Source organism: Haemorhous mexicanus, chromosome 6, assembly GCF_027477595.1.
Source record: "Haemorhous mexicanus isolate bHaeMex1 chromosome 6, bHaeMex1.pri, whole genome shotgun sequence".
Lineage (NCBI taxonomy): Eukaryota > Metazoa > Chordata > Aves > Passeriformes > Fringillidae > Haemorhous > Haemorhous mexicanus.
In genome coordinates, this window is record NC_082346.1 from 17,017,115 (window position 1) to 17,041,058 (window position 23,944).

Here is a 23,944-nt window from a genome sequence, read left to right on the forward strand (position 1 = left end):
CTGTCATGAGAGTGAAGAAACAGACCCTGTGGACCACCCATCACATCAGGACTCTACTGATGAAAATACTGACTTCTTCATGAAAATATCCCCACATGAACAAAAAAAAGTAGATCTGGCAGAAAGTGAGGATTACGACACTGAATAACACCAGCTGGTGAAATAGCTGTGTTTGCAAAGTATTCTCCCAATCAGAGAAGAAGATTAAGAATGGGTAAAAACCAAACCAAAACCACCACCAACAAAACCCCTCAAAACATCAAAACAAACAAACAAACAAACAAACAAACAAACAAACAAACCACCCCAAACCAAACAAAAACACTCCAAAACAAACAAACAAAAAAACCCAATAAAAGCTAAACCCCCAAACCAATTAGTTGTTTAACTTACTCAATATTTGAGTTTACAAAAGTATCTTTAAAGTGCCTGTTGTCAAAAATCCCAAAGGATAAGTTTATGGGAAATAGACAAAAATAACCCCTCTGTAATATGTGTTCATATTGTTTTATGAGAATTAACTCCTTTCCAAAGATGCTAAAAAGAAGGCAATGGAAAAAAAAAATCACCATTTCAGTAAATGTGGAAAACACAGTATTTAAACACTGAACAGCAGGCATGTGTCCAGATATTATAGAGTTAATAAGAAAGCAAACAATTCATGTAAGAGACTGCAGAGCAGCAAGGGCTTTCCTCTGTGACAGGATTAGGCTGATTTTAGATTACGGGAGAAACGTGAGACATCGGGAAGAGCATCCCAGGTGCAAACAGGCTCTGAGACAGCGGCCTCAGTTCCGAAGCCGTTTCCAACACGTCCATCCTTCAGTGTGGACAAGCGCTCTGCCCTGGAAACTGCACTGAACCCATCCCCGTGTTTGCATTTCATCCGAGCTCCCAGCTCAGAGACCAGCTGGAATGCAATCTCTGAGAAATGGGCATGGCAGGAGCACGGAAAGCCACCGTCAGCGCTGCTGAGCAGCTGAGTGCCGCCTGTCCCGACAGAGCCGTGCGTGTAGGCTGGCTGGGCAGCTGCCTCGCAAGGTGTCCCCCTCTGTCCCCATCTCACACGGCAGCCAGCACTGCCATAAGGATGCCGCGCAGTGTCATTGCCGGCTGCTCATCCACACGCCGGCTCACAGAACCGGCAGAGGAATAAATCAGAGATTAGAACTGAAAACAAGGCTGGAAGAGACGCAGTTGCGGCGGGGAGACGAAGGCTCCGTCCCGCGGGAGCCGCTGGTGTGCAGGGCGGGTCGGCTCCTGCCCCTCCTTGGCGCTCCCTGGCCGGGCTGGGGACAGCAGGTGGCGGTCGCGTCCTTGGTACGGCGGCAGCTGGAGCCCAAACTCCGCGGGGATGCTGCACAAAGGCGTGTTCAGAGCAGCATCTGTGACCCTCTGCTGGTGCCAGCCGTGGCTGCTCACGGTGGCTGCTTCTCAGCCACTTCCGAACGGCGCTGAAAGGCTCCGCAGAGCCCTCCCCCGCAGCCTTCCAGGAGGAGAGCTTCCCACAGAACGCTGCCGAGAGATAAGTCAACAACAAAAAGAGCATCTCAAAGGTTTATCTATTTTATTCAAAGCTCTTCATAATCATACATGCCTGCAAAGCTGAGAAATGTGTTTGCCACGTGCAGTTGCAGATGGTTGTGGCATCTGAAGCAGATAAAATGGATGGTACATTTTCTCAAATTGCTCGGAAGCCAAAATATCTTCTTTTCAAATGCACAGAGAATAATTTTGTATTTATTTCCCAAATGAGAGCCTGATTTAAGGATCTACTTCATTTTTGGGGAAGGGCTATATCATTTCTGAAAGTTAGGCTCCTAGATGTTTTTACAAATCTCTACTATATTACACATGTAAATAAAAATATAGAAAACTGCCAAATGAAAGCAACCTAAAATGAGGCATTTCTTGAAATTGTGTTCCACTACTTATTGCACCTCTTCATCTCATTCTCTCCCTGCCTTGAAGAAATTCATGCCCTCATCACCAAATACTGCCACCCTCCAAGACTGACAAATCTGATCTCCTTCATGTATTATAATGGAATGAGCTCCAAAATCAAGGGCACAAAACCCCCTGCACCTCCCTTGGAAATCAGTGTTAACCTGAGTGTTTTCTTTGCTCGTGTTTGTCAACACCAGATAGAAGGGGAAGTTTATTTTATTTTAATACGATTTCACACCTAACTTTCTCTCACAGACTGTTTTCACTCCTTCTTTCACATGTATGAGAGTGGAGATGGTTGTGGCCATGCATCCTCTGTGGTGAAAGTCAGAAACAGAAAAGATAGACTTACAAACACTCTGGAAAGGAGATATGATCAAATCAAATGCAATTGGAAAAAAAACCCAGAAAATTGGAACATTTAGTGACTACAAGAAAATGGACCAGGATTACATGAGGTGCAGTGCAAAGGACCAAAACATGTCAAAACTAACTTCACAGATGCTGCAAAATCAAGGGAAAAAATCAAGGAGGAAGAGACAACTTAAAGGAGAATATATGAGTGACATGGCATGGATACTGAAAAAAAAGAAAAAAAAAAAATCTTGGCCAGAGTGAAAGCCATCAAAAGGCACGGAATGCCATCAAGTGCAGGGACGTGGACCAAAGCTTGCCCAATTGATCCCAATTGCAAGATTTTGTTTCCCTTCCTGGAAGGAATTTGATCTTGCCCAATTGCAAGATTTTGTTTCCCTTCCTGGAAGAAAATGTAATTTCCTTTTCATTTCCTCAATTTGCCAGGAGAGTCCCAGCACAGGCAGTGCCTTCAGTGACTGTGTCCAGCTCCTGAACATGGCACACAGACCTGGATACTGATAACAGGGTCCACCAACTGTCCCAAACCAGGCCAAGTTAATGAATCAGGGCCAGGAGGCATCCAGGAGCAGCAGGAGAACATTGGCACCAGTGACAAGGCTTGACACGAAGTTCCATGGTCCACTCAGGAGATGGGGCTGAGGGCAAACCTGTGGCACAAGTCAGAGGTTCACCTGGGAGCCATGGCTAGACACGTGCTAGCTCCAGTGTGGATGTAGGAGTCAGGACTAGAAAAATCTGCCTCCAGCATAGGTCTACAATCTACCCAGGAGGCAGCTCTTGGTTTTCCACCCCCTGGTGCCTTCAGAAGCTCCACATGCCATTCCTTTGCCCCTTCATGGCTGTTTCCTAACGATTTCACACTTTTACACTGCCGTTCACACCCCGTTCATACCGAGCTAATGTTTGCTTGTCAAATACCCGGCTGTAGCCCCACGCCAGAGGAGGACTCTTTACCTGGCCAGGTTGTAAACAATTCAGTGCAAACTGCTTCAGTCGTCATCAGGAAGGTGACCAAAAGCTGGTGCAGACTGAAAGCAGCAGTGTAAGATGCTACCTGAGGGAAGCAGATTTTAGCAAACAGGCTGCTGCCTCCCACGTGAGCTCTGTGTTTTGAGTGTAGCCCCCATATTGAGCACTTCACAGCAGCGTAATCTCACACACAATTTTCTCAGCAAGGTTCTCTGCAGGCCTGAGCTGTATTTACCATGCTGTTAGCGTAGTCAAACATCGAGAGCTTTATATTTGAACCAATAAAATAGATTCCTGATTATCATCTCCTGGTAAGTCTGGATTTGTGCAGTGTGCTGAGTCTCAGCGCAGGGATTGTGAACTTGGAAATAATGAACATAAGATCATTTGGAGCAAAATAGGTTCAGTTAAGAAAATACAAGGGTATTTTCATTCCAGTACACTCTCAGCAAGTAATTTGGTTTCATATATTTAAGCTTTTATTCATTTTCTTGTTAGCTAAACTTATTTAACCTCTATTCTGCAGATATATCTCAGATTTCCTAGAAGGAGGTTGTAATTTGTGGAGCATATTGTATAATTTGGTATAACTTGGAGAAATAAAAACATGTGGCATTGTAATGAATGATATTATAATTTTTGACTTTCCTTCAAAAAACCTATCTTATTAACAGTGCTACATTGAAATAGACCACCATTTTATCCTTGGCACAAAAATATAAGGGAAAAGCAATCCATTTTGTCAGAGCATACCTTGGCAAATCTAATTCCATTCCACTAAATGAACAGTGAAAAGAGGATTGGAACTTACCAGGAAGCACTGAATGAAAGGTCAGATTTTTAGCAAGCATAAATCAACATTCTTGCATGGCTTAAGCGGATTTGTGCCCATATATACTAGTCAAGAATCTGGCTCATTAACGACTGGATGAATTACAAATAGAGCATCAAGCAGGAGTTTGAGTCTTAACACCTATTTCCTTGACTTGTTAGCTTAAATCAGATTCTAAATATTCTAAAGACTTTTTGTTCACCGTAGCTGAGGAGCAAGCTAGTGTGGAATTTGTTTAAATTCCCTCTCTTGAAAGCCATCTTTTCAAGCAAGGTCTGTGCAGTGCTTCTAAACAGCGTCAGCACAATGAAGTATTACCAGATTTTTCAATTCATACATTTCAGATTTTGAAATGTGGCCTTTAGGACAACTTAAATAACACAAAACCAGTTGATTGATTGCCCAAGGTTGCGATGATTTGGCGATGCTCAGCAGGAGATTATTTGGTGTTGCAGACTCACTCCCTTTTGAAGCACTCTGCTCCAGGTAGTGCTCTGTGAATGTTTAAAGAGCTGCAGCACACAGGAATTGAGCAGAGGAGGAGTACAGGGAGGAGCAAGCCCATGCCAGGATTTGTGCAGAATTGCAGGGGACTGAAAAATCATCTCAGAGGGTTTTACATTTGACATGGCTGTGCCAAGCTTTTCTTGGAGCAGGCATCCCACAAGCATTTCTGGATGGCCTAAGCCAGCACAGCTGCTGGGAGAAGAAACCTCTGCTCAGCCTGTATCTCTGGCTTATTTTTACTGGCATCAGGATTTGTAGAATTGCACAATAAAGCTGACCGGGAACCGTCCAGCTGGAAACAAACCTAACAACAAGTTCGTTCCCCAAGGCCACGGCTTTCAGCAGTGCAGCCAGACTTGTTCATTGAACTCTGCTCTCCCAGTGGGCTGCAGAAGGAGGTTAAGGTCACTGCTCTGCAGAAGGACACCTTCCTGCCATTTTCACTGTCAGACAGGCTCAAGTGCAGCTGGGACAGTGCATTCCAGGCCTGGCACACTTCCTTGGCCTGCAGTAGGGTGTGAGGGAGGAGGGAGAGGGACATGCAAGAGAGAAACCTGGACCATAGGGAATGTCTCTGCTGATCAAAGATAGAGGAGAACATTGAGCACTTCACCTTTGGGATCTTTGCCAGGCCCTGGCAAAGTCAGACTTGGTTTGCGAAACCCAAAATCTGTTCACAGATTTTTTCCCCTGGGGTATCAACTGATGAATAATGAATGCTTTTATGCTGTGCCATTCTCTCCATTTCCATTGCTGTTACTAAAGTTGTCTGACTTAGACAGGTTTTGTTCTGTCACCTTGGTGTCTGTAGCCAGATCCTCTAGGAAAGTCAAACTCCTGGATATCATTCACTGCCACAGGAAGTGAAAAATCACAGTGTTTACTGCATAGTGCTAAAAGTGAAGAAAACCTCTGAAAAGAAACACCATTATTGATCAAAAAGGCAACTTTTAACTCAGAAAAGTGCTTCAAAAGTGCATTTGAAAGAACATGCATATTTAGGAGCAGAATAGCTGAGTTGCAAGATTGTGCTATTTTATCTCAGAAACCTCAAGGCATGTCTGTGGCTTGAAGGGAAACTGTGTGGAGAAGCAGTAGCCACTGCAACCAGCTGTGTTGATAAGCAAGTAGGAACTCCCTCATGACACCCCTTGCCCACCTGATCTTTTAGATGAATCAGAGAGCAGAGGTCTCTTCCACTTCCAGATGTAAAATCTCTCTTTCCCACAACCATAGAAGTTTTAGTCTTCACGTGTGTCTTAGCTAAATGCTCTTACTAATTCTGTTCCACTCGTATAAATTCCCTAGTGTTTTCATTTCAGTTAGTTAAATAAACCATAGTTTCCTGCCTGAAATGTCAACTATTGTGGCCCAGCGTTCCCTAAGGGTCTTGCTGCCTTCAGATCAGCTGCTTCACAATCTGAGCACATTCACCTCCTTCTTTAAAGCATTTTCTCTGCTTGCTATTAACATGAGGACTTCCCCCACAGAGGAAATCCAAGTTTTAAAAGTAAAGATAATAGAGAAGTCGTTCTCTTCAGCATCAAAGGGATTACAGGAAGCAGTGTAACTATGGCACTGAATTGTAGATCCAGCAAGATCCAGTTCACATCACTCAAAGGAGACATATTTTGGGATGAAGGGGGCATTTCAAATGTCTGAGGGACATTGCAAAGTTATGAGTCAAGATTTGTACTCCCTCTCGGAAGCTGGAAGCCTCCACCATGCTACGTCATCTGTTTTGGCCTGTATTCCCAGGCTGCCTCCCTATATGGGTTTTTGGACTTCTGCTTTTTGGTAAGCAACTCCAAAACCTTCTGAAGATCTTTGGACTTTCCTCTAGAGGTGAGGAGGTCAGGGCTCCTTTATCAGGCAAACTGCTGACCCAACAACAAGGTGCAAAGAGCTGCAGATTTTGAAGCTGTAGTTACAATTTTAACTCTTTCCTGAGAATGATCATGCTAAAGGTCAGGGTGCATACCCTCCTTCCTGGTAAGGAACAGCCAAGGTAACTGTCTCTCCTATTCATTACAAATCCTACTCAGCACTCAAATAAATAAATGCATCTTTCTACCAAAGTGCTCCTGAAGCTGCTGAGCAGTGGAGCAAAGGAACTGATACCTTTTGGGTCGAGTGCTAGAGAAATGCAGTGTCTGACACAGACTTTTCCCTCTCAAAGCAGCTCCCAATGTAGTTGTTCAGTAGCTCAGAGCTCAGCCAGGCTGCAGGTGCCCTCTCTCCCCACCTCTGTTTGGATCCACACAACCTCAGCTTGGGAGCAAAGGCCACAGAGCTGCTGACATTTGCCAACAGAGCTGCTGTTTTGAAATATGATACAGGCAGCAGCATTAATCCAAACACTGATGGTGGTTCTTACATAATGCAATAGTAACGCTGCATGCCAGAAGCAACAGCACCTCCTTCTTACACAGGAGAATGAGTGACTCCTGGACAATTTTCCAAATGCTCACATACATGAAGATTCCAGGCAATGGCTGTCCTACAGATAGGTCTGCAAAGTGCCTGGGGCTCTGGCTTCAAAGCTGGGCAGCTCCCCAATCACCTGTGTGGTAGGATAAGAAGGTCTCACCTTCAGAGAAATCACCAGGCCAGGATGTTGCCAGAATGGCCCCGGGCTGCTCCTCACCCCCAGGTACTTCCTTGAATGGGTTCACAACATGTTCAGAATTAAAGGTCATATCCCCAGGTCCTTAGTGAAGCAAAGCTCCTGGCCAGGTGTGTGTTTCACAACCTAGACCACACTGGGTAACCAGTTTGGAGTGGGAGACCTCCCCAATTTCTGCAGAGTTACCTGAACAATACCTGACTAAAATCCTGTCATGTGCAAAAAGATGACCTTCCTGATTCCTGCTCAGTATAAACTCTTTTCACAAAGTTCTCCCAAAGCCCACACAAAGGAGCAAGCCATTGGATCTTCTAATTTAGGCTTTTTGAATCTAAACCAGTGAGAAGTTCCTGATGTGCAGAGCAGAAGATCCTCACAGGGTTGGGGAGCTCTTGGGGCCTGGCCATGCCTTCTCCTGCACTGCTCAGGGGAAGGAAGCTGTTGCTCTTTCTTTGCTGGTTTGTAGAAGAATGCAGTTTTCTTTACCTCACCTTAGTTGTCTTCAATTTTATGTCACCTCCTGGCAATTGTGAGCTGCTGTTATATTAAAGAAAACACATTCCAGTAACAGCATCAACTTTCTTTCCAAGCTTGAGTGTTAAAGAAGCTTTCCTGCTTCTTGAATCTTCCATGTCAAAAAAGTCCCACCAAAATACACTTGGAAGCCTTATCACTTTTGCTTGTAGAGAAAAAGATTTGAGGTCTTACACTGCTGTATAAATGAACATTATAGAAGACAAACTTAGTACTAGTTCTACTGGCATTGAAATTCAAGTCTCATGTGGGAGACATGGCTTGAGAAGTACCTGTAAGTACTTAGGGAAAATAGTTTTTTTTTATTGGAATAAAAGGAAAATTTTACCACCTGGCTTTGTGAGAGAGAACTAAAATGTGGTATGGACTTGCTATTGTCATCTCATTTGATGCCTTGAGAGGCTGATCTGGAACAGAGACTAGACAGAGCTAAATGGACAAAATAGGTATTTATTCAAAGGCCTTAAAAGGATACACCTAGGGCAGCATAAGAGCCTGGCCAGGGCTACACCCAGGTTGGATCCAAGATGCATCCTGGTGATGAGTTTTTACACTCTTATAAGTTTTGATTCATCTACATATGGGGTTCAATGGTCCAATTACAGCTCCAGGTCATGAAGTCTCACCCCCACCCCCCCGGCTTGCCCCCTTTTTTTCACCTTAGTTTGTGCTTTTTGGGTGATGCTTGTCCTTGACTGTCTAGCCAGGAAGGGATTGTTTTGTTTAACTACCCTGTGAAGAGAACCTACTAACACACTTAATATGAAGTTTCAGAGTTACATACCAGGCAGCAGAGAATATGAAAAATATAAAAGCTAAAACCCAAGGCATTACATTCATCTTTTTACCTGAAATTTGGGGAAGAAAATCACTTACAATTCAGCTGGGCTATGTTCAAGCATTTGCTGAAAATGCCTGGGGAAAATTCACAACTCTGACATTTAATGAGCACAGCTGATGGCTCTAAGAAGTTTGACTGGCTGCCAAATTGATATGTCTGTGTATCCCAATAGTGGCTGTTGTATCTCATTTGGGTTTGTTTTTTTTTTTTTCCTCTGATCTCTGTTAATTGATTTTTAGCCAGTTTGTTTGCCAATCGTGCTGAAGCACTGCAAAGTGGGCACAAGATAGGAACAATGCTAAGCAACCAGCTGTAAAAAGACTGGAGCAACAAGAAAGCATATTTGTTTTTCACTGTTTAAACATGATTTACCAGCTGGGAAACTGTCTTGCAGGATATACTGCAGTTCCATTAAACTAATCCAGAGCACAAACACATTGCCCAGTGTGGTCTTGCAAACACACCTCCTGCAAACAGCCCTGCGTGCAGGAAGTGATACAGCAGGAATGGATTAGGTGACACTCACTGGAGACACAGATGGGAACCAAGAACTGTCTAAGAGGACTGGAACATTATGGGACATAGATAATTTCTAGGTAGAGCTACCTTTTCCCACATGTAAGGGATCTCCATCTGTCTGTCAGCAGCTGCTCTGAGATCCTGTGGTATCACTGGAGCACTGGCAGACCCTGGTCAGAGCTGGATGAAAAGAGAGAAGGGAAAAATGCCAAAAAAGAGGTGCTGAAGACAGGACTTTGGCTGATCACCTGGAGTATTGCATAAATGCCAAATTTATGCCATAAGCACAAAATTGGAGGCCCTAAATACAAAATTAGATATAGGCAGCTAAAAAACCTAAAGCCCTGATGTGGTGGATCATGACAGATACTTGCTCACAATGGAGTTGCAGAGTGTGGCTCTTCTCTGCTCTACTGCTGTGCTGTCAGCGAGTTCTGCCTGGTTGACTTCCCCCCAGTGATGAGGAAGATGGGGGCTGTAAGACAGCAAGGAAACACAGGCTATCCTCTGCACTGCTGTTGGTTCGGCTGAGGAAGCTACTTGGACAAGTAACTTTAGCTCAAGATCACTTGAAAATAATCAGAGAAGATCATTAATGGCAGAGGTCTCTGCTGCATCCCCTTCCTACTGCATGGCATCCTTCCAGCCTGTAAATGTGGTCTTTCCTTGCCAAATCCAAACCCTTTATGCTTTTTGTATGAAAGCTTCTCCTTTTCCTGGTCTGAGAAAAAGAATGTGCTAAGCAGAACAGTATAAATTGCATCATTACATGGGATAATGTCTCCCAGGCCTGCCAGTCAGGAAACTGCTCCTAGTTACAGTATTAGAAAGCAGCTCCTGAAGCAGCAGGTCATTAACTGACCTTGCTTTGGCCTCTCCTGCATCTACTTTGACACATGTCCAAGATTAAACACCTCCATTGCCACTATGTTAGCCCTTCCCTTACTTCTCCTGCCTTATCCCCACCTCCTGAAGCTGTCCTGTCCCTCTTGGCCCAACATCCTTCCTCAGTGGCTGCTCTCCTGCCTCTTCCAAGCCTCCTCTTCAGCTCAGTTATCTAGAGGAGAGCAAGGAGGGAGTCAGGAAAACACTGTCCCTGCCCCTGCCAGCCCAACTGGAAAGGTCCCTGGCTGCTCCCTGAGCTGCTCCCAGGGCAGTGCCCTCTGCTCAGGGTGCCCATTGCAGACCTCACCTGGAGCTGCCCTGACCCAGCAAGGTGGGACAAACCCTGTGCAACAGAGCCCTGGGTTCAAGGGCTCAGGTGAGCTTACTTCCACCAGCACTGAGTTAATAGATTTTTTCCAGTGCTGTTTTATACTTAATAATCAGAAAATTTTCAGGACAAAAATGGCTATTTCCCCACTCTTGGAAAGGAGAGAATCTCTACTTTGCTTTGTAGGATTTATTTCTAGGCTTGTGACTTTGCAAGAAAAAAAATCAATCAAAATCACATAGTTCTGATTCCCATCACATCCTTTTTGTTCTCTTCCCTCTTGACTTTCCAGGCTGCTATTTCAATAACTGTTTGCAGTTGAAATCAATGCCATGCCATACTGAAAAGGCTGAAATCCTAGCTTTCCTGAAGGAAAATATTTCCTCACACATCCCTATGGGAGAGATCAGAGTTCAGCCATGTTTCCAACAGCTCTGGATGATTCTTTGAGATGCTTAATCTTGTGTCCTTCCCCATGTTGCTCTGTCATGGTAATTCACAACCACAGCAGGCTTTCATGCCTCCAAATACAGGAATGTGATGAAGTACAGGGGCTTCAAAGAGCTGAGGTACAGGGGAATGTGGTGGTTAAAGGCTGCTCTGTGTTTTACATTTCTGTGGTCTATTTTTAGCAGCTGTGGTTGCTGTGTATCACAACCCTAAGTCACCTCTGAACTTGGAGTCACAAATATGAAACTGAAAAACAAATTAATTGGATCCACAGACTGGCCAGAAAAGAATCCTCTCTCAATATTTATGGACCAAATAAACATGAACAACTGTAAAAATGTCATTCTGTTCTCTGTGGCTAAACATAGACCTCCTGTGCTGTTGATCCTTTGGCTGTACAGTAAAACCTCTCGGCATCTGTGCTGTGAGTAGTTGTTGCTGGGACTTTGAGGATTTTCAGGTCAGCCCCACAAAAAAAACCCAGCTGTTACAAAGTGCTAGGGCTGACTGCCAGGCTTTGCACCTCTTCTTTTATGCTTGAACCCTTTTTTCACTTAAAGCATTATTATGTCAGGGTACCTGTGCTGACATTAGTTGCTTGAGCGTAGCTGCTCCTGATTTGCATCAGTGGAAGTCAAAAGACCAACAGTCCACTCGTGCTCTGTTTTCTTGGCCAGTTTGAAAGAGAGTCAACCCAAACCAACACACCTTTAGCTGGTGAAGCAATTCAGTATCTCATGTATTTGTTCCTTTTATTCTTTGCTGTTTGTGCATGCAGAGAGGCTTTTTCCCACGTCTGCTATTTGATTCCGTGTTTTCTTGTGCCCAGCCTGTCTGACAGCCTTTACTTTTCAGTTACTCTTTTCAAAAATGGCTCCAACCCCTCTCTTTTGCCATCTTAGAGAAAAGACACAACTGCCTTATTGTACTGAGTGAATGCATTTTCTCATACACGTAGCTGAATGGGAGATTATTTAAATATCTTAAATACTCTCCTAATTGGAATAATGACGTGTTAGGAATGGGAGGATTTATATTCAGGCTCCTGAATTTTAGTGAATGAGTAATCAACACTCCATTACTTCCTACAAGGTTAAACCATTTTCTTTAAAGCAAATGGTTACTGTAAAATACCCTTTGACTGCACTAAAACAAACAAACGGAAAGCCAAATATGGGTTTCCATATTCCTGGTGAACTTCAGATCATATGAGAGCTTTGTGGATCCCTTTGTGGGCAAAGGAGAAACAGGCTTGGAATGCTGTGGGCTGATGCCTCAGGGCTGCCCACCAACCTGTGCTCTGTGCTTGCCCCATTGATCCTGTCATTCCTCACCTTGTGCTATCCTGGTGCTGGTGGCAACACCTGCGCTCCAAAGCCGATGGTGTGAGCCAGATCTGGGGGCAATCTGGGTTAAAAAGTAACCCAGCAAAGTATGGGGATTTTTTGCTTGTCTGTGTGTGTGACTGTTTGAAAGGCTCTGTTTCCCCATGTGATTCATGGAAAGGCTGTACCAAGGTCTGTGCTGGCAGGAGGGCAGGCAGGAGCAAGGGGAAAATGGAGCAAGCCCAGGAGCTGGGGAGGAAAGTATCTCTGACTGGTATTGCTGCCAAATATTGTATCTTCTGGAGTCACTGCCTTAGACCAGAGCAATTGCATTGGTGCCTGTAGCCTGTACTTTAGCAAGGCTGGCCTGTCTTTACAGCTTAGCTTATTCTAATCAACAGGTTGGTCATTTTCTTGGTCAGTTTATTGCTGTAAGGTCAATTATATGCAGTTACTCAGAAGTCAGTGTGTAGTGGTCCAATGTAATCTATTTTATATATGAAATCTAATCTTCCTGTCATCCTGCATATTCACAATAATTACAAAACACTAATAATCATTTACCTAGAAGAGCCTTGAAGCACTTCTATGTGATTAAGCATTGTTGCCACTACAGTCTTTTGCATCCTCCAGCACTCTGTTTTTCTTTTCATTTTTTCTTTCCTGCCAATTGTTTCTGTAGTTAATTTCATTTGGCTTGATCTGAAGCCCATGGAGGTGAATGCAGTCTATCATTAACTTGAACAGGCTGGTGATCAGATCTGCTGCAAATGCTTTAATAGGCACAGGTCAAGGACTTTAAAGGCAAAACACCTGTTTTACTCTGTGTTCCTATTGCTATTTCAGCTTGCTCCATCAGGTATTTATGCGGAAATGCAAACTCTCCTAGGCACAACACTGGGAAGTAGAGGTCTACACTACATTAATTACAGCAGTACTTAGAAATGCCAATCACAGCACAGGTTGCCCTGTGCCTCACTCAAGCAACCAGCAAGAGACAGATGGAGAGAGGCAAACAGACAATTTGTGGTAGAACTGAGGCTTAAAACCAGGTAACATTAACTGCAAGTTTTGTGTCTGTTCTCCCTGCTCCCAGTTTTGCCTCTTGTTTTGCTGAAGCACAACAGCACAGGTACCTTTGCAATATTCTCTAATCCTGTCTGCCTGATAAAGACATAGGAGGCAGAATACTATTCCAAAAAGAAGGGCTGACTCTGGGGTGTTTCTATAAACCCTGGTGCTGTTTGCTTGCACAGCAGTAATGATGGACTCTGCCACAGACAGCATGAATGAGTCTTTCCAGTGTCTCCCTGATAAGAGATCATGGGCACGTGTCTCACAGAGCTCAAAGTTTCCTAATCCTTTTGCCTTTCCACTTTTCAGCATTATCAGGTGCACTGCAATACCCAGCCTTGGAGGAGAGGCTTGAGCTGAAGGGATGTTTGCTGCCCAATCCTTCTTGAAAGCAGCCATCTGTGACCAAGGGAGTAAAAACATGAAAATTCCAGCTCAACTGGAAGCGAATCCTTGTTCCCACTAATTACTCAAAACAAAGCACGAGCATTAGTGCACTGTCTGCTGGAACACATACCATGCTCTCATGCTATGGGAGTTAACTACAAAGTTAGTTTAACTGCTAAAAGAGCTGGATTTTTTTTCATGGCAGCATCATGAACACACATGAGTTATCATGAGGTGAAAAACAGACACTCAGCAGCAGACCCTGAAGTCAGCAGTTCTGGACAGACATCTGAGCTGATCTCAGCAAAACCACATTGTCATCTTCTGACTGTTTCCACCTCCTGAAAACAAATGAATGTTAACTGCCCAGAAGCTTTAAAAACTAAAAGCTTTTTTAAAAAAATTAAATCCTGTTTTTAGAAATTAAGATGTCTCAAATATCTTCTTTAAGTTTCTTAACCATTTGTAATTCACCCTTGATATAAATGGAGATTGAGTTATTTATGCTGGATTTATTGTGCATTATGCTCTGGCCACTTGCTGACTCTCTCTTAGAGGCTGCATGAACTCTGGTGGCAGAGAGAGCTTCCTCTGTGCCAAACAGGAAAAATTTAAAACTGGTTATCTGATATGACAGTATTGATAATAGTGCAGAGAAGCACTTTGGACTTCTCCTAAAGGGTAGGATGATCTTCATTATCTTCTGTTTGCATTCGTTCTTGCTCCATGGAAGAGAGATTAGGAGTCAGCCAGTTTAGCTCTGTGTTTAGCAAGAATACAGGAGATGATAACTGCAAGGATACATTATTTACTTGATCAATAAGAGTGACTTTGGAATGCAGTCTAACTTGCTTTCTGAGTAATTGTATTAGACTTCGGTTCCCAAATGCTGCCTAAGTCCAAACTGCCAAAATAGGGATTTTTAAATTACTTGCCTCCTCCAGTTGGTTAGTAATAGGGACAGAAATTTGTAGGCACCATCCAGATCTTTCTTTGTAAAATATTTTTCCTTCTTTGGCTAAAAATCTTCAATGGTCTCAGTAAAAATCCCAGTGTAACCACCTCTGCCTTGCAGAAGGTGAGGCACAGGATGAACAGAAGGATGATGGAGATCACACAGATTGTGCAAAGTACAACTGTTGTATTTTTTCCCAAAATGAAAAGTGCTTGCTAAAAAGCAATCCTCTAGTAAGGCAGTCAGTCACCCCAAGAAGGGAGCCACCAGTAACCAGATTTTTATGTTTCTCAGAGCCTGAAATTGTTTTCCAAAGACATCAGTTAATGACAGCTTTGCCCACTTCTGATCCTGTTTCTAATGTTCCTTCGTATTTCGCCCACAGACAAATGTTTGAAGCTTGGACATTTTTAAGGGATAGCTGGAAAAAATCCCAAATGACTTTAAAGTATTTCCATACTTGAAAGAACAAAAAATAATGATTGAATTACTTTACATCCTCAAGTTCCTAGAACAGAGTCTTTACAGGGCAAATGTGACCTTGCTGTCTTTCCTCTGCCTGCTGCTGCTGTGGGAGCGTGAGGTGGGTTGGGATGCAGCCCAACAGCCTGGTGCCAGCCTGGGGCTACCACACTGCTGCTCAGCCTAAAACCTCTTCTTGCCTTCTCTCTCTGCTCTTGGCACCTGTGCAGGTGGAAAAGACAGGTGCCAGAACCAGCATCTCCCCTTCCCATCAGGGCACTCATGCCCTCTGTTTGCAGCACTCGTCCTTCCTGTGCAGATGTGGGAGCCACAAACCAGAAAGTGCTTTGAAGTCTTTGGTAGCACAGTGAAATGTTAAAAGGACCACTAAGTCTGTCAGGGGAAAATCTTTATCTTTGAGGCTGCTATCACAGGTGTTTATGGTAAAGAAATGCTGGCCCAAATTCAAGGCTATGTCTTCCAAATTGGCAGCTTAAAACAGGTAAAGCACAAGGGGCAGCATGGCTGACCAAGGAGCTCCTCACAAGTTTGTCTATGGCAGCACCCAGGACATTCACAGACAGAAAAAAATGCTATTCCAGGTAAGGGAGAAATGCTAATAAATACCTAAGCACCTCCTAAGTCTCTCCTTTCCTTGTGTGTTGGCATGCTGGGAGTGTCTGAAAGGAATAAAACATGGATACTGCCTCACTTCTCTTGTCTGAAAGTCCTCCTGATCAGAATGAGCAATGATTGTCACCCCAGGTGGCTGGATGGGTGCATGTCTGTCTGTCCTCACCTGCTGAAAACTGCCACCATGCAGTTCTGGCTGGAGGAGATGGCAGTCACCATGCTGGGAGCAGGAGTTCCCAGGCTGGGGCATGGTGTGACCAGCAGCGCTGGCAAAGTGCACAGGGCCTGACAGCCCAGAAGAAGAGCAAACTCCAGGGGAAAGTTTCAGGACATGAAAAGGGAATGGGGTTTGGGTGCTGAAATTTCAGAAAGAAGGAAACACTGTGCCTTGTCTTTCAGTTCTTTGTAATTACCTGGCTTTCTGGGTCTTCCCTGGGGAACTCTTCACTTCCTTCTGCCAATTGTATACAGAAATTATTTACTCTGATTCATATCCTGGACCCTGACACCTGCTAATTAGGTGTCCATAAGGGCTGCAAGTGGGTATGTCCTACGTAGGGCTTCCAGAATTTATCCCAGAAACGTAGTTAAGTGAGGATTTCCTTTAGTGCCAAAGTTCTCTCAAAACCCTCCCTCCTTCATTTCTCTACCTCAGCCTACTCATTGCCCTGCTCTTGGACTTCTCCATCCCCCAAACTTTTCTTTTTAGTACATTTTAGTAGCAGAGCTCCACAGAGACTTACATGGGCAGAATCATGAAATCAAGGGAAGAAGCAGGAACAGCAAGGAGATGAGTGTCTGCCCTCACTGAGTCTCTGCAAAGGACTTTCAGGTTCCAGTGATGTCTCCTGGGCTCCTGTATCTAAGCTTTGGCAAGACTGTAGAGAACAAAGCAATTTAGAGAATGTCTCTTTAGTGTTTAATGCTCCCAGAAGAACCTGTCTGAGCCACACACAATTTTATTGCACACCCTGTGGCTGTCCCCAGTGGGCCATGTAATGTGTGTTTGTGGGGGGGGGTCAGACTACTCTGTGTTGCTTTGACACTGGGTTTTGTTCCTCTCAAGTTATTTCCTGCTGACTTAACAGCTCTCGTGATTCCTGCCTGTATCTGTGGAAAAAACAGCCGCTGATTCAGCCGTGGCTCTCTCAGGAAGAGGAACCTGAGTTTGGGTTTTGAGGAGGCAGGCCAGCATCCAGGAGCCTTTGCCTGTTCCCAGGGGAACTCCAGAGCCAGGAATGAAAATGAAGCACAAGTTTTGGTTTCAATTCACTTTTTAAAACTAGTGCCTTTTCAAAAACCAGTTTCCATAGTGACAGGGAACTGTAGCACCATTGTGAAGGTCCAAAAAGCCCCGGCTGAGTATTAGCCAGAAATTCAGCAGTGTGGCCAGCTCCTGAGCAGCCTTCCCTAGCCCCTGCTACACTCACAGCAGGGCTCTGCTTCAAACACCTTCCTGCCCACCAGCCACACTTTTAGCTGCCTGTGGGCTGTGCTACTCCTGAGCACTAGGGCTTAATCACAGGTAAAATGATGTTTGTCCAAAAAAGGAATATACTTTGGCTGCATTTAGCCCTTTCATATAAAGGGAAAAGCTGGATTTGAAGACAGCTTTCACCCATTGCTCCTTTTGCAGAATGGTGCAGAAACCATGAAATGTGCTCACGATCACCCATCGAGTCAGCAGAGGAGCCCAGCTGGAAGCCCAGGTCCTATTTAATTCTTACTCATTAGAACGTGCTGCCTCTCACCTTCCCTTTTGCTATCTGTCTGTGAGGGTATTTCTATCCATGCTATAATCCAGACCTCCCAAAAGGGCCTAGGAGCTCTCCCACAGTCACATTGTTGTCCTGCTCCCCAGCACAACACACAAGAAGCATGCCAGAGAGACCATCCTCCCTGCTGGGCTCAGTGCCAGGTGGTGGAGGTGACGGACACCACCACTTCCTCACGGAGCTCCTTTGCCCTCATCCTTTGTTATCTGCTGGATTATCTTGCAGTCTGCATGCAAGGAAATACAGCCACAGCCCTCTTACAAGTGAAGTCTCAGGTAAAGTTACAGGCACCTGTCCAGTGGTTGTGTTACCTGCGGCTTTTGGGTGACGGGTGTTATGTGTGTGTAGGAGGCAAAGAAAAATGTGGTTCTGCTATTTGTACAAATCTCAGGAAGCCTTTCAGCAGGTCCTGACTTAACACCTTTCCTCAGGAATAGCTGGGACTGTGGGCTTCAGTGAGGGTGTCTGTGGCCTGTGTGCCATGCAGAGTGCAGAGCCAGCCTGCCAGGCAGGGTGACGATGCCTGCCCAAGGGCCACAGGGATGTAACAGCCCCGGCAGGAACCTCTGTGCATGTGGCAATTCCAAAACAGAACCCGGGACTGAAGGCAGGGCACCAGCCTGACTCAAAGCATGCACCAGACACCTCCTCCCTTTATCCCCTATTATCCCTTTCAGTTTTATGATAAACTATCATTTTTCTCAAACATTTAACAATCATTATTCCCTTCCTACTCCTCCTATTTTTGTCTGTGTATCCATGCGACACTTTTGGAGCTGAGATCACACACAAGAAAACAGAGTGAAAATGGCAACTAACGTAGCTTTTGTGAGAGAAGAATGTTTTGCATGTTGCTTCCTGTTAAACCATTGGAAATGGCATACCCAAACAAGAAATTGTCCTTCTGGTGCAAGACCTTAACTCAGATGAAAAAGGCCAAGTTCTGCAGGAAAGAAAAACTAAAGAGAGGTATATTTGGACCAGTTTTTATGCCAGTATTTTCCATGTGAGGGTGGATGCACCAAGCAAAAGGTTTGTCCATGCTAAGGCTGCCAGTGGAGCCCCAGAAGAGGCAAGAGGCCAGACATATTTGCTTTGTATTTCCCAGCTTCCAGCAACCAGCAGCTCAGGGAATTCATCAGACAGAGGTGAAACCATATCAATATTGCCAGGACAGGCTGAATAAAATAAGAACTATGCATGTCTTGAAAATTAATCATCAGGATTCACCAAAACTTGAGAAGTGCACCACTCTGACTGTCTTGTGATTGCAAGTGAAGGCACTGTTTTAGGGAGGTACTTCCTGCAGGATACAAATTTTTCCCTTTCTTCCTCAAGACCTCCAAGTGACCTCACTAAATTGCTAAAGTTCCATTAGGAAGTGGCTGCTGGGAACATGTGCAATAAATAGCTGCTAAGATCAATGGCAGTCTTACTGATTTAAAATCAATGTATTGCTTGCTGACAGTGCTGGCAGTGTTTTCCTCTGGGAAATGTAACAGTGATTTGCTTTAAACAAACACAGTGGTTAAAAACTGTATCTGAACTGATTAGTGACTCAGACTCATTTTGGAGTAACCCAGAAAATGCCTGTTGCCCACAGACAAGACTTGAAGTGATCATTGACTTTGGATACTGCCATTTACAGTGGGACACTGGAAAGCATCCTGGAACAGAGCAGAACAACTGAAAATGCCCTCTGAAAATTAGATATTTAGGGTACCTAGGCCACGGTCTGAAAGCCACCAGACACTTTTGAAAACATGACATGAACAGCATTAGGTTACTATGGCTCTAATGACCACCACCCACCCTTTCCAGGCCAACTCCTTGTTCCCCTCCCAGCTTCTGCCTGGCCTTCATCCCACATGACACCATGCATTCATGATGGAAATAAGCCCACCAAAACCTAAAGTGCCACCACAAGTTGGTCTCATCCACCAGCAAACAGCTTTGGGCTGAGTTGGGATCCTCTCCCTCTTTTTCTTTAAAGCCTCTCTCCCACCATGAGTAGTTTTTTCTCAGAGTCTCAGCTAGATTGCTTTAATGAAAATAGACATGAAAGCATTTGCCCTACCTACATTCTGTTTTGTAACCTAACCATTTAATTGCATCATGCTTTTCCCTACAAATCATCTGATGATGATTCCCAGGACAAGCCTTTACCTCTTTTCCTGCATGTTTTAATACTTCAGCTATTACCACATCCTGCTTGTAGATATCAATAAATCACGAGGGAATTGGTCACTAGATAAATCAGAGCTCTTTTTGAAGGTTTTCTAACCTGGGAAATAGGACACTTGAGGGAGAAACAGAAACTGTAACCACATCAGAGCTCTGCAGTCCATGCCTGCAGACTGCCCAAAAGGGACAGGCAAGGACAGAGGGCGGGGTGTTTGCCCTACATGTGAAAAAATAGATTGAATGCACAGAACTGTCTTTGAAAACCAGTGATCAAGAGGTTGACGGCTTAGAAGTAAAATCTAGGGGCAAGCCAACAAAGGAAAACTCAAGTTTGGTCTTCCTGCAGAGCACCAGAGCAAGGGAAGTTGTTGATGAAGTTTTCTTACTTTGACTACAGGAAACATTGTGCTCCCATGGTCTGATCCTGCTGGGGCACTCCTTGATATCTCTTGGAAAAGCAGCACAGTAAACTGTAAGTAATCCAGGGACTCTTGGAGGGTGTTGAGGATGATTTCTTAATCCAGGTGACAAAGAGCTTGATCAGAGGAGAAGTATTACCAGTCCTGTTGCTTATCAACAGGGATGAACTATTAGGGATGACAAAACTGGTGATAGCTCAGACTGCAGCCATCCTGTCCTGGTGGAATTCAGTCTTGAACACCTCTCCAGTGAAGAAAGACTGAGACTGAAAGACTGAGTTGGGATTCTTCAGTCTGGAGAAGAGAAGGCTTCAGGGAGACCTTATTGCTGTCCTTTCATTTGTAAGAAATACGGAGAAAGACTTTTAACTGAGGCCTGTGGTGATAAGAGAAAGGGCAGTGGTTTTAAACCAAAAGAGGGTGAACTTAAATTGAATATACAGAGGATTTTTTTTTTTAATTATTAGAATGGTTATGAACAGGTCCAGAGAAGTTGTGTATGCCCCATGATGGAAGTGTTTGAAGCCAGGAAAGATGGGGCTTTGAGAAACCTCATGTAGTGGAAAATTCCCTTCCCACAGCAGGGGCTTTGGACTGGATGATCTTTAAAGGTCTCTCCCAACCCAATTCATTCTATGGTTCTATGATAAACTGTAAACATTTTAGATTTCGTGATTTACTTCCATGATGAATGGATTTTTTTTTTAATGGGGACTATTTTTCCTTCTCTAATTATGTTTTTTTATAAGATTATAATGTTTGAATATGAGATTACACTTGCTTTGATGGTGGTTAGGGTATAAACCAATAAAAACCAGGAAAATCCCATGATGGACCTGCACTCTGGATCCTCCATACCTCATCCCCAGAAATACTAACTTTTCCATAAACATGGACACACACACACACACACACACACACACACACACACACACACAGCATTTATGAAGCCCAAACAGCCAAGTGGTTTTATGCCTGAGAAGAAAATTTTCAAATACATAGCCTATAAATAGATTATATGCTGCCTTTCTGGTTCAGTAAATAGCATGAAAAAGTGCTCTCAGGAGACAAGAATTTGCAGTGTCCCCCCTTTATTTCACTGAGAGGTTAATTCTGCTGTCTAAATTTAATACTTCATTGTCAGTACAGAAATTGCCATCACGAGGGAAGCAATTGCACTTTCTGCATTTCTTTAGGGATCACGAAATCAATCTGTGCAGAAAGAAAACAGCCCTGTATCTTCTCACGTGCAGAAGGAAGCACCAGGTTACTTGACATGAAAATCATGGGGAACTTGTGCAATGGCCAGAACACAAACCACCAACAAGCCTAGACAAGTTGGATATGACAAAACAGAAAGCCACACTGGATCCATCCTGCAGACACTGCTGCCCCTGGAACTGGGACACTGTGCTTGGAGCAGCCAGCAAGAAAATGGCTCAAGAGTATCTCACGGAGATGAATTCAAATAAAACTTTTCCAGCCCTCAATGGTACACTTGTTTCTGGCTCTTGAGTAGTTTAATTCCCAGTCACTTTTGTATTGATAGTAAATCTGAAAGTGCAAACCAAAAAGTGGCTCCATGACCCACTGGCAGAGCCCTTTCCATCAGACCCCTCATTCCAGAGGCACCTGCATGTAAGAAACATTTTTCAGCTTTTCCATAGGACAACCTCCTCCCTGTGTGATAAACAGATTTCTCTTGCTGTCTTTCCCCCACCCTACACACCACAAACATGGCCCAGCAGAAGTATTTTCAAGTACAAACACGCACAGAAGGACTTAATGCTTTGTGTTGTTATACCCAACCCCCATAAATTTATGCTCATGTAATTACTGCTCTCTGTTTGCCTACTGATAGTGAGTTAAAAATACCACACACCCCCCAAATTAGAACTGGTTTCTATTTTTTGTTAAATTCCTGCAGTTGATTTAGAAGAAAACGTTGTGAAGAACCACATGAGATCCCTCTTGCCTGCACTAGTCAGGACAGGAGAATGCAACACTACCAATAGAAAAACCCCACCAAAAGCATGGCATGCACAGACCAAGACAAATTTGACTGTGTTATGATGGCATCCGTTTTTTATCACTTTTCCTTTCTTCATCTGATGTTTGGTGTTTCTACAGGGGATTTGAACTGGGATTTTTCTATCAGAGCCTGCATTTAAATGGAATGTAAAATCTTTCTGCAATATCCAGATTCCTAGTTTATATTCCAAGGTACTCCTAACTTAGACTAAACATAAAATATTTCTGTTATTTAAATAAAATGTAAAATGATATGCAAGCCATTTCTGTTTTATCCAAATTCCTAATTTATACTTTGAGGTGTCTCTCACTTACATGGAACTACTTACCATTGATGAAACACTTATTTTTGAAGACTTTGAAAAAACATAAAATTTATCAAATATTAAATAAACAACAACTTTCCAACTTTTTATATTCAGTTTTTAAAATTTTTGTCATATGAGCTATCTTTTATTACAAGATGGCTCAATATACAAGTACCATATTTGCCATTTAAGCTTCTGAGTCTCTATTTTTAAAAGCTTTGTGGACGGAGCTGTCTGGAAATCCCATAAGGTCAACCCCTTTCCAAGCAAAACTAATGAGACTGAGTTTCCCAGTCCCTATTTGAGGTGGGGAAGTCAGGACATGGACACAGTTTCCCTTTCACTTCTGATAGGCTTCTCTGAGAAAATAACATTGCACAAAAACCCACCCTGAGCTGTTAATGTATTTTGAATTTTGCACCAATAAGACCGAGAAATAGTTTATATGTGAGACCAGGCAAAGCTTCAGTTGGCAGCTACTGGAGACAGAAACTGCATTAGAAAAAAAGAACTAATCTAAAGCTGCATTCTTGTCAATATCCTCTCACACTTTTGCAGCAGCAGAGACAATACCAAATGCAAACATGTCCTTGCCCACTGCACAGGCCTGGATCATCACAGAGAGGCTGGGATAAGCAGATGAACATTTGGCTAAGGACCAAGGAGAAGATTTTTCTTTTTTTTTTTTAGATATTGAAAAGCCAAGACTCAATCAAGGTCCCAGAAGGATTTCCAAAAGCGATTAGGAGCCCAAGTTCTCTGAGTCCATTGGTGCTTCTGAAAATCCTGTATAGTAGTAAATGAACTGCATCACTGAACATCAAAATACCTCTGTGCTCGTGCTGCTTCTGCTAGGGACCTTGATTTCAGAAGGGCAAAGCCTTTACCACAAAAATGTTAGAAATTTCTTCCCCTTCTTTAGTTTACTTACCTTCTCCCAAAATGGGAAAGCTTATTCTCTTCTTGCTTAATAAAATTGTTACTGCCCTACGAACTATTTTAACTGAAATTCTAAGATCAGAACTCACTCCCCTGGCTGTGGCCACACAGATCTTTGCTTTACAGAGAGCAATTTGCTTTCATTTGACTGAGGTGTACCTAGCACAGATTTCACTGCAATGCCTCTCTGATCTGATAGTGCAGAGTTGCAGGGTCCTTTTTATGGGCAGAATCCTTCTTGGATTGGTAAGTGACGCAAACGTTGCAGTGTCCATCCTGGTGCCTTCAGATGGTGGTGGGCCAAACACTGCCCTCTCTATTTACACATTTCTACTGACAGGAATTGTGCTGCCCAGGTGGGACCTTGGGACTGCTGTTCATACACATTTTGTCCTCAGAAATGTGATACCAATCTATTGCACAAAGACTGCAAAAGAATTGCACTGGTTTTTTTTCTTTTTGCTTTATAGAAGAAAGTGTTCCCTCAATGTGATAGATACTGAACACGACTTTTGCTCAGGCTGCAAATAGCAAATTACTTAATCATCACCTATTTAAGTACCTGTTTGTTTTGTCATAAAGTGAAACTTGCAAGTAAGATCGTATTACACGTGAAGTGGCTTCTTGCATCCTAAA